We start from the raw sequence: 12,570 nt of genomic DNA on the forward strand, positions 1-12,570 counted from the left end.
ATTGAAAGGCTGGCTGTTCAAACCCACCCAGCAGTGCTGCAGAGGAAAGACCTAGCAATCTGCCTCCATAAGGATTGCAGGCAAGAAAATCCTATGGAGCTCAGTTCTACTCAGTAACACAGGGAGTCGCCATGAGTCGGAATCAACCCCACAGCAACAGGTTTGCTTTTTTGGTTTTTGGAGATTTCTTGCCCTAGAGAACAATTAACAGACCTTTGTTTTGAAAGCTTGGTTATAAAGATCTAACTGATCTGAGAAAGAGGAGTTCTGATGGTTAAATAAGGGAGAGGGTCTACCCTAGAGTGAAGAACTTAGGAGGAGGTGTCACTTGTGTGAATGGCAAAGCTGTGTCCAATTCTCATATTTCACTAATGTCCCTGGGAGTAGCAGGACCTCTCGGAGTTAGGAATGCTTGGACACTGAGAAAAAGGCCCTGGTGGCCAAGACTGTTCATTCTATCCCAGGTATCTATGCTTCTTAGAAGCTATCCTGGCTGTCTTATTATGTCAGATTGTTCACTTCTCCCAAGCTCTTTCCACTACCCTCCTTCTAATGTTTTGGCAAGAGATAAAGACATTATTCCAGAAGGCGGTACGTTAAGCCCTATCTCTGGCTTCAGTCTGTCACTTTCAGACCTGGCACAAACCTAGGCTTAGTTCCATACTGATTCACCAATTGGTAGGAAACCAGAGTGCTTCTAGCCCTCAGAACTATAGGAGATAAAATGAAACGGAGATGGTAGAATAGATACTGAAAGTCAAAGTGTCACTTGCAACTCTTGATTCAAGGCTCAGTTTAGGAAGAATACGGTGCAATAATACAAGTAGACATTGTGAGTTTTACAGAGTATGCTAAGTAATGTTTGGCCTTTCCACAATTTCTGGCATGAACAATTCATTAAAAAATATTAAATCATCAATGATTTTTTTCCATTTCTAAAACTCTAACATCCAAACCCTTTTTTCTGGAGGTGGGGCCAAGATGGCAGAACAGTCAGAAGCTTCCTGTCATCCCTCTTACAACTAAGACCTGAAAAAACAAGTTAATCAAATATATGTGACAATCTAGGAACCCTAATCATCAAAGACAAAGCTGAAGAATCAGACTGAGTGGCAAGTGGAAGGAGAGATGATTCAAAGTCAGCAGAAATGGGGAGCTACAGATCGCGGATTCCCTGGCACCGTGACAGCTGAGTCTGCACAGCACACATGGGATGAGGCAAGCAGCAACATCCCAAGCTGAGGTCCACCACATCCGGGGCAGCCAAGCAGCAGCAAATCTGCACGCACCTCCAGAACTAAAAAGGAGCAACACCAGACCTGCAAAAGTTAAGTGTAAGCTCTTGTGCTACCTGGTGCATTAGCAAAATAACACCACCCCCCAACACACACACACACAAAGATTCACAGTGGAGAAGCACTTCTTTCCCCTCACTCACTAACCACCCTGCTCCAAGATCAGTCAGTGGCATTTAACAACACCACGTCCCCTAAGCCAGGAACTCAGTGCCGGTAGGGAAGCCCTGCCTCTTCTCCCAGTCACTGGTGTATGGGATCCACAGACTTGCAGTGGCTTTCATCCCTGCCCAGTCCCTTGTAGGCCGATTCAACACTACACGCCCTCATTAGCATAAAACAGCAGGGCATACATGTGAAGCCCATTTTCACCTGCAGCAGTCAAGCGGGAGCTGCAGATTTGTGACATTCAACACCTCCACACCCCCTAGGAAGGTACCTCACCCAACCACACCAGGGAACTCAGGGCTGGTGATGACACCCACTCCATCTAGCCACCCACAACAGGGGTCTGAGAACTAGTGGTGCATATCAATCCCTCCAGCCAACGGCACTAGGTGACCAACGACCAGCTGCACTACACTTACACGACACGATGTAGGGGATAAGGACATGCCCTCCATCCAGGCACCTGGGGACAGCCATCAGTCCCCTGCATTGCCCCACACATCATCAGCCCACTGCAACCAGAGACCTGTGCCTGCTCTGAACACCCTCATGCAGCCCTGCCTGCCTAGGACTATAGGGGAGAGTCTGCACCACACACTTGGTGACCAAAGACCCAGACACCTGTGCCCTGACTAATCGCTGCACTGCTGCAAGAACGGTGAACAAACTCCTGAGTTCATACACCTAGTAGCTGCTCTGACCACATGGAGACAGGACATGAGAGCCTCAATGATGCCAACAACCAAAGTAGATCACACACCCAGCCTATTGTGCATATCAAAAAGAAAAAGAACAAAAATACAATAAATAAATAAACATAACAACTTATTGATGCCTTGGGGACAAAAGTCAAAGTCAAATGACATAAATAAGCAGGACAAGATGGCTCCAGCAAGCAACCAAAATAAAGAACCAGAAAACCTTTTGGAAGAAGATAAGACAATGGAACTACCTGAGAAAGAATTCAAAAGACTAATATACAGATCTCTCTAAGAGATCAGGAAGAAGATCAGGCAAAACTCAGACCAAGCCAAGGAACATACAGACAAAGCAATAAAAGAATTCAGAAAAACAATACAAGAACAAAACTACAGAATAAACACACTGCTAGAAACCATACAGAGACAGCAACTAGAAATCCAAAAGATTAACAATAAAATTTCAGAACTAGACAACTCAAGAGATGGTCATAGGAACAGAATTGAGACAATGGAAGTCAGCATTAGTGAAACTGAGGATAAATCCCTTGACACCAATTTGTTTGAGGAAAAATCAGAAAAACAGAGTGAAAAAAAAATGAAGAAGGACTAAGAATTATATGAGACACTATCAAGAGGAAAAACCTATGAGTGATTGCAGTATCAGAATAGGGGGAGGTAACAGAATATACAGAGAAAATTGTTGAAGATTTACTGGCAGGAAACTTCCCAAATATCATGAAAGAAGAGAAGATATATCAAAGAACCCCATACAGGGTAGACCCAAAAGAAAGTCACCAAGACATATCATAATCAAACTTGCCAAAACCAAAGACAAAGAAAGAATCTTGAGAGTGGCTAAGGATAAATGAAAAGTCACCTACAAAGGAGAACAAATAAGACAGCTCTGACTACTTGGCAAAAACCATGAAGGCAAGAAGGCAATGGGATGACATATATAAAGTCTTGAAGGAAAAAAAATTGCCAACCAATAATTACATATCCAGCAGAATTGTTTCTCAAATATGATAGTGAAATTAAGTCATTTCCAGATAAACAGAAATTAAGGGAATTTGTAAAAACCAGACCAAAATTACAAGAAATATTAAAGGGAGTCCTCCAGTTAGAGAACCAACAATGTCAGACAACAGTCCAAGACTAGGACACAGAACAGATCAACCAGTTATCAACACAGATAGGGAATTCACAAAAACAAATCAAAGCTTAAAGACTGAAAGTAGGGAAACAGAGACATCAATATGTAAATAATGAAAACATCAAAACAAAAGAGGAAATAAACATGTAGTCATAGAACTTCCATAGGCAAAGGAAGTTAAGGCAATATCAAGAAAGAAAAGACTGGTTTAAACTTAGAAAAATAAATGTAAATTTCAAAGTAACCACAAAGGAAGCTAACCCATCAAAATAAAAAAAAAAAAACATAAATACAGAGCAAACAAAAAATCAGCAATAATGAAAGAGATAAAAAGAAAATACACAAACAAAAAGAACTCAGCATAGAAAAGTAAGCGGAACAAAGAAACTGTCAACATCACAAAAAAAAATCAAAATGACAGCAGTAAACTCATATCTGTCAATAATTATGCTCAATGTAAATGGCCTAAATGCACCAGTAAAGAGACAGAGAGTGGCAGAATGGATAAAAAACATGATATGTCTACATGCTGTCTGCAAGAGACACACCTTAGACACAAAGACATAAAGAAACTAAATGGAAAAATATATATCAAGAAAACAACAACCAAAAAAGATCAGGAGTAGCAATATTAATCTCTGATAAAATAGACTTTAAAGCAAAATCTGCGATAAACGAAATTTGTAAAGAAGGACACTAAATAACGATTAAAGGGTCAAAACACCAGGAGGATATAACCATAATAAATACATACACACTCAATGACAGGGCTCCAAAATCCATAAAACAAATTCTAACAGCATTGAAAAGAGAAATAGACAGCTCCACAATAATAGTAGGAGACTTCAACACACCACTTTTGGTGAAGGACAGAGCATCTGGAAGGAAACTCAATAAAGATACAGAAGATCTAAATGCCACAATCAACCAACTTGACCTCATAGACATATACAGAACACTCCACTCAAGAGCAGCTAAGTATATATTCTTTTCCAAAGCACATGGAACATTCTCCAGAATCAACCACATTTTAGGCCATAAAGCAAGCCTTAACAGAATCCAATGCATTGAAATAATACAAAGCATCTTTTCCGATCATAATGCCATGAAAGTAGAAATCAATAACAGAAAAAGCAAGAAAAAAAATCAAATACATAGGAACTGAACAATACCTTGCTTAAAAACTGCTGCGTTATAGAAGAAATCAAGGATAGAATAAAGAAATTCATAGAATCAAATGAGAATGAAAACACATCTTACCAAAACCTTCGGGACACAACAAAAGCAGTGCTTAGAGGTCAATTTATAGAAACAGACTCACACATAAAAAAGAAGAAAGGGTCAAAATCAAAACATTAACCCTACAACTCAAACAAATAGAAAAAGAGTGTCAAAAGAAGGCACCAAAAGAAATAATAAAAATTCGAGCAGAATTAAATGAAATAGAGAACAGAAAAAGAATTGAAAGAGTTAATAAGACCAAAATCTGGTTCTTTGAAAAGATCAACAAAATCAATAAACCATTAGCCAAACTGACAGAAGAAAAACAGGAAAAGAAGCAAAGAACCCAAATAATAAATGAGATGGGTAATATCACAACAGACCCAACTGAAATAAAAAGGATCTTGGCAGAATACTATGAAAAATTATACTCCAACAAACTTGAAAACCTAGAAAAAATAGACAAAATTCCTAGAAACACACTATCTACCTAAACTAATGCAAACCAAGGTGGAAAAACTAAACAAACCCATAACAAAAGAAGAGATTGAAGAGGTAATTTAAAAAAACACCCAACAAAAAAAGCTCTGGTCTGGATGACTTCACTGGAGAATTCTACCACACTTTCAAAGAAGAGCTAACCCCAACACTACTGAAGCTATTTCAGAGCATAGAAAAGGAAGGAATACTCCCAAACCTATTCTATGAAGCCAGCATAAACCTGATACTAAGGCCAGGCAAAGACTTCACAAAAAAAGAAAACTACAGACTAATATTACTCATGAACATAGACACAAAAAACCCCAACAAAATTCTAGCCAATAGAATTCAACAGCATATCAGAAAAATAATACATCATGACCAAGTAAGATTCATACCAGGTATGCAGAGATGGTCCAACATTAGAAAATCAATTAACATAATCTACCACATAAAAAAAGAACCACAGGATCTTATCAGTCGCTGCATAAAAGGCATTTGACAAAATCCAGCACCCATCCTGATAAAAATTCTCAGCAAAGTAGGAATAGAAGGGAAATTCATTGACATAATAAACGGCATTTATACAAAGCGAATAGCCAACATCATTTTAAATGGAGAGACTGAAAGCAATTCTCTTGAGAATGGGAACCAGCAAGGATGTCCTTTATCACCACTCTTATTCAACACTGTGCTAGAGGACCTAGCTAGAGTAATAAGGCAAGAAAAAGAAGCATAGGGCATCAAAATTGATAAGGAAGAGGTAAAAATTGTCCCTATTTGCAGACAATATGGTCTTATACACAGGAAACCCCAAGGAATCCACAAGAAAACTACTGGAACTAATAGAAGATTTCAGCAAAGTAGCAGGATACAAGATAAACATACAAAAGTCAGTTGGATTCCTCTACACCAACAAAGAGAACTTTGAAAAGGAAATCACCAAATCAATACCATTTACAATAGCCCCCAAGAAGATAAAGTACTTAGGAATAAATCTAACCAGGGACATAAGAGACCTATACAAAGAAAACTACTAAACACTACTGCAAGAAACCAAAAGAGACTTGCGTAAGTGGAAAAGCATACCATTTTAATGGATAGGAAGACTCAACATTGTGAAAGTGTCAATTCTACCCAAAGCGATCTACAGATAAAATGCAATCCCTATCCAAATTCCAACAGCATTTTTTAATGAGATGGAGAAACAAATCACTAAATTTATATGGGAAGGGAAGAGGCCCCAGATAAGTAAAGCACTACTGAAAAAGAACAAAATGGGAGGCCTCACATTACCTGATTTTAGAATCTATTACACATCCACGGTAGCAAAACAGCCTGGTACTTGTACAACAACAGACAGAAACCAATGGAACAAAATTGAGAACCCAGATGTAAATCCATCCATCTATGAGCAGCTGATATTTGACCAAGGCCCAAAGTCCATTAACTGGGGAAAAGACAGTCTCTATAACAAACGGTGCTGGCATAACTGGATATCCATCTGTAAAAAAATGAAACAGGACCTGTACCTCACACCATACACAAAAACTAACTCTAAATGGATCAAAGACCTAAATATAAAATCTAAAATGACAAAGATCATGGAAGAAAAAATGCGGACAACGCTAAGAGCTCTAATACATGGCATAAACAGAATACGAACCATAACTAACAATGCACAAACACCAGAAGATAAACTAGATAACTGGAAGCTCCTAAAAATCAAGCACTTATGCTCATCAAAAGAATTCACCAAAAGAGTAAAAAGAGAACCTATAGGCTGGGAAAAAACTTTTGGCTACTACATATCCAATAAGGGTCTAATCTCCAAAATCTACAAGATACTGCAACAGCTCAACAACAAAAAGACAATCAATTTTAAAAAATGGGCAAATGATATGAACAGACATTTCACCAAAGAAGACATTCAGGCAGCTAACAGACACATGAGGAAATGCTCACGATCGCCATTAGAGAAATGCAAATCAAAACTACTTTGAGATACCATATCACCCTGACAATACTGGCACTAATCCAAAAAACACAAAATAAATGTTAGAGAGTTTGTGGGGAGATTAGAATTCTTATGCACTGCTGGTGGGAATGTAAAATGGTACAACCATTTTGAAAAAAGTTATGGCACTTTCTTACAAAGTCAGCAATCCCACTTCTAGGAATAAACCCTAGAGAAATAAGAGCCATCGCATGAATAGACTTATGCACATCCATGTTCATTGCAGCACTATTTACAATAGCAAAACGATGGAAACAACCTAAATGCTCATCAACAGATGAATGGATAAACAAATTATGGTATATACACACAATGGAATACTACGCAACAATAAAGAACAATGATGAATCCAGGAAACATCTCACAATATGGATGAATCTGGAGGGCATTATGCTGAGTGAAATAAGTCAGTCACAAAAGGACAAATATTGTATGATTCCACTATTATAAGAACTCAAGAAAAGGTTTACACACAGAAAAAAGCATTCTTTGATGGTTACAAGGGTGGGAAGGGAGGGAGAAGGGAAATCACTAGATAGTAGACATGGATCAACTTTGGCGAAGAGAAGGACAACATACAATATAGGGGAAGTCAGCATGACTGGACCAAAGCAAACGCATACAAGTTTCCTAGATACATCCGAACACTTTAAGGGACTGAGTAGCTGGGGCTGGCGCCTGGGAACCACAGTTTCAGGGGACATCCAGGTCAACTGGCATACCAAAGTTTATAAAGAAAATGTTCTACATCCCACTTTGGTGAGCAGCATCTGGGGTCTTAAAAGCCTTCAAGTGGCCTTCTAAGATACATCTATTGTTCCCATCCTACCTGGAGCAAAGGGGGATGAAGAAAACCAAAGACACAAGGAAAATACTAGCTCAAAGGACTAAAGGACCACATGTACCAGAGACTCCACCAGAAGAACTAGATGGTGCTGGCTACCACCAACGATCGCCCTGACAGGGATCACAATAGAGAATCTTGGACAGAGCAGGAGAAAATGTAGAACAGAATTCAAATTCACGTAAAAAGATCAGACTTACTGGTCTGACAGAGACTGGAGGAACCCCCAAAACTATGGCCCCCGGATGCTGTGCTAACCCAGAACTAAAACCATTCCCGAAGCCCACTTTTCAGACACGGATAAGACAGGCCTATAAAACAAAATATAACACATGCGAGAAATGTGCTTCTTAATTCAATCAAATATACGAGACCAAATGGGCAGCTCCTGTCAGTATGAGAAGGTAGGAAGGGACAGGACCTGGGCAAATGGAGACAGGAAACCCAGGGTGAAAGGGGGAGTGTGCTCTCACACTGTGAGGATGGCAACCAATGTCACAAAACAATGTGTGTATAAATTTTTGAATGAGAAATTAAGTTGAGTTGTAATCTTCCACCTAAAGCACAATAAAAAGGGGGGGGGACTTTTTTCTTAAACAGTCTTAAACAGAAGTTTAGAAATTATCTAAGACCAATTCTTCCAAGAAATTGAGACATAAAGAAGTTTTTAAGTTGCCTAAAATTGCATGGAGCCCTGGTGGCACCATGGTTAAGAGCTTGGCTGCTAACCAAAAGGTCGGCAGTTGGAATCCACCAGCTGCTCCTCGGAAACCCTATGGGGAAGTTCTACTCTGTCCTATAGGGTCACTATGAGTCGGAATCAGCTGACTGCAACAGCTTTTAAGATAGCATAGAAAATCTTATTATAGCTAAAACTGGACAAGGGTCTGCTGGATATTGCAAAACCCAAACCCATCGCTCTCAAGTTGATTCTGACTCATGCAGTGATTCCGTGTGTTTCAGAGTAGAACTGCTCTCCATAGGGTTTTCAATGGCTGTGATCTTATGGAAGTAGATCACCTTTCTTCTATGGCACCGCTGGATGCAAACTGCCAAACGTGGAAGACTCAAAATGGATATTGGAGGAGAGAAAAATCAATGCTAAGACTACAGTATTTCAAAGCTGGCAAAAATCTCGAGATCATTCTCCTCTCTGAAACTTCCCCCAAATTAAGTCTCTTTTCCACTTTACAATCTGTATCAGTTACATTTTACCACATAACAAACCATCCTAAAACAGCAGACATGTATTATTTCTTGTAATTTGTGCAACAGCTGCATGATTCTTCCAATCTGGCTAGCTTGGCTGAGGATCAATGGCCTAGGATGACCTAACTTACATATCTGACAGTTGTCAGGCTAGTGGTTCTAGGGATGGCCTCAACTTGTAGGTGATAGAGGCAGGCCATTTTGAACAATGAATAATTCTTCCTCAGTTTCTTCTCTGATTCTAATAGCCTAATCTCATTCTGAACTCATCACTGTTAGTAGAGAGAGGAAAATTAGATTTTCTGTGGCTTAACAAGATTATCTATGCAAAATAAACTGAATTTTTTTAAATCAAGATTTATTTATATAGGTCATGTCTGTAGGCTCACTCTCCCCTCGCCGCCGAAGCCTGCCTTTCTCCAAGCAGGTCCTCCCTCTCCCCTCAGCAACAAGGCTGCTGCTCCTCACCGAGGCGACAGGGGTGTCCCTTAGCCACCACCACCGCAGGCTGAGCCCCACCGCGCCCCCAGTCCGCGGCCGCAGTGCAGTTTAGGTTGCATTTTAGTCTTCAGGGAAAGCTTCCACTGCAAAAATGGTATGTCCCATTATCAGACAAAGAGAAGAAAAAGATCACAAACGAACTTGTTCAAACCGCTTTAGCACGGAAACCTAAAATGTGCAGCTTTCTTGAGGGGCGAGATCTGAAGATTGTTTACAAAAGACATGCTAGTCTGTATTGTTGCTGTGGTATTTGGAGCGCTGGTGGCACAGTGGTTAAGAGCTCAGGCTGCTAATCAAAAGGTGGCAGTTCGAATCCACCAGCTGCTCCTTGGAAACCCTATGGGGCAGTTCTACTCTGTCCTATTGGATTGCTGTGAGCGGAAATCCACTCGACCTCAAGGGGTTATTGAGGATCAGGACAATGAACTAATTGCCCTGGAAATAATTCGTGGTTAGGTAAAAGTTCTTGACAAGTACTTTGGCAATGTGTGTGAACTTGACATCTTTAATTTTGAGAAGGAGTTTTGTATTGGATGAGTATCTTTTGGGAGGGGAATTTCAGGACACATCCAAGAAAAATGTCCTCAAAGGAACTGAGCAGGCAGATCTACTGCAGGAGCCACATCATGAATATTTTAATGTCCCTGTGTACTAAATGACTGCTCATCGAGTATGCAGAATTTCACAGAGGAAATAGAGAGCTGATGTACTTATGAAAGAAAATATCCTCAGCTTGGTGACGCTGCTTATCTTGTTATAATAGTTATAGGACATTTTAGAACCAATACCTTTACCATTGCATTTTTTCCATGTTCCTATCCCTACCCTTTATCCATTTTTATTTTCATTCTGCAGGCTTGGCTTATGCCTGCTTTAACTGATTTAATTTCTTCTTGGAAAAAATAAGACCAATGAATGCTTTGAGTAATATTTCATCTTAAATATATACATGTTGTCATTAATGAACCGTCTGTGATTAACCTCATGAGAGGAAAACCTTGAAATCTTTAAATTGTTTACCAAAGAAAATACAGCTGGAATGCTAGGTCAAAATAAGCACTGCCATAATGTGTAGTGTGGTTTGATCTTCAAATGGTGATATATTTTTTAAAATGAAAACTTAATCTACTGTCACGTCACATCATGTATAAGCTCATGTGTCCTAATATGTCACAGAAAAGTGTATGTGGAAATAATACATGAAGGTAAAATTAATATGTACCAGTATATAATACTTTAAATGTTCCATATTTTGGAAATTTTGTGATGCCACTTAATTGATTCACATTTGTACTATATAATAATATCAAACAATCCCTTTAAGAACTATCAGAAAGTTATGTTAGAAGAGACTCTTCCACAGTATCTGTAGCTCAATATTAAGTAACCCTTCAAAGTATTAATACTAATTTTTTATATAGTTAATATTTTAATATTCAGTTTAAATATCTAAATACTTATATTTTGCTAGTTACAGTTTTATAATATACTTAAATCTTCATTTAAATACTTAATGCTTGGTTAGCTATGATTTTTTACTTTGGAATATTAAAATCTTTAATATTAATTATTATTGTGTATACTTTTAATAAAACATGTAACAAAATTTATTATCAAAGGAAAAGTATCAAATAATTCATTGTTTATATCTAGAAAGTCTGAGTTAAGATACTCAAACTAGCTTACCACTAAAAGAAGGCCTACGAAAATGTGTTTTGACCAAACTTAGAATTAGGCAGGAGTACAGTTATTCCATCCTTAACATTCTCGTTGTCACACACCTCATCTGAAGCCCCTGTATGGGGCTATCAAATGAGAAATTTAGCATTATACTTTTGAAGCAGTGGGAAATATTGGTCTTTCTTTTCCATTTATTTCCTCCATCCTCCCTGCCAGGTAATAATCTATTGATATGGTTTTAATGCTACATAAATATTCATTGCCTCATGCCCGTTGGCTTTGGATTTTGTGTGCCAAGCTGTAATTCGTTGCTTCTTTTGTTACCGTATACTGCTGCTTGCTTTAAATTAGTAGACTCTGAAAAAGCTTTCCTGCATGTTTAAAATAAAAATACTGCATGTAAAAAAAAAAAAAAAAGATTTATTTATGTAGCCCATTTGCTAAATGGTAAATCTAATTGGGCCAAGAAATAGGTTTCCTCCTAGTTCCAAGACGTCATAATCTGAAAATAAGATGTATTTCGAGGAACCATGGGTGTCACTTAGAAGTTCTTCTCCTTAGAATGCTTCAGGGTATAAACAACTTATTTCGGAATCCCCATTGGGACTGGTGAAATAATTAATGGTACACCATGGAATCCTATGCTGATGTACAAAAAAAAAAAAAAAAGTCCCTATGGACTGAGGTAGAATATCTCCAGGATATATTGTTAATCAAGAGAAACAAAACACAGAACATTGAATATAATATGCAAACAGTGACTAAAATTAAGAAGAGGGTGAGAGGAATGATAATATATATTTGCATGTATTTACATTGGAATAAAAAAAACGGAAGGACACATAAAAAAACTACTGAAAGTGGTTACCAATAGTGGGAAAGACAGAGATTTCCTAATGAAAGCTTTTTATATATATATTTGAATTATATGAGTACATATTACCTAGTCAGCAAATAAAATGTTTAAAGTCACCATTACATATTTAAGCCAATTTGGTTCATAATTTCACAAAGTTATAAGAAAGAACAGCTACCAAAATGTTAAAAGTAATTATCTAAGGGTAATTTTTTTTTTCTCCATTTTTTTTTTTTTTTTTCTTGTTATTTTTTTTTTTTATTTAATTTGTTTTCTTTTCTTTTCCCTCTTTTTCCCTTTTTGTCTTTCTTCAGGTAAAGGCTTACAGAACAAATAGTTTCTCATGAAACAGTAGTACACGTTGTTTTATGACATTGGTTAACAACCCCACAACATATAAACCCTCTAACTTCTCAACTTTGTTTTTTTTTTTGGTGAAAATACA

The 12,570-nt window shown here is 38.0% G+C and overlaps 1 pseudogene; it reads left to right on the plus strand.

Moving 5' to 3' along the window:
• Window positions 1-10,285, plus strand: part of LOC101359748 (AP-1 complex subunit sigma-2 pseudogene) — a 30,811-nt pseudogene extending 20,526 nt beyond the window's left edge.
• Window positions 10,286-12,570: the final 2,285 nt, after the last annotated feature.

The sequence above is a fragment of the Trichechus manatus genome, unplaced genomic scaffold, assembly GCF_000243295.1.
Source record: "Trichechus manatus latirostris isolate Lorelei unplaced genomic scaffold, TriManLat1.0 scaffold00126, whole genome shotgun sequence".
NCBI lineage: Eukaryota > Metazoa > Chordata > Mammalia > Sirenia > Trichechidae > Trichechus > Trichechus manatus.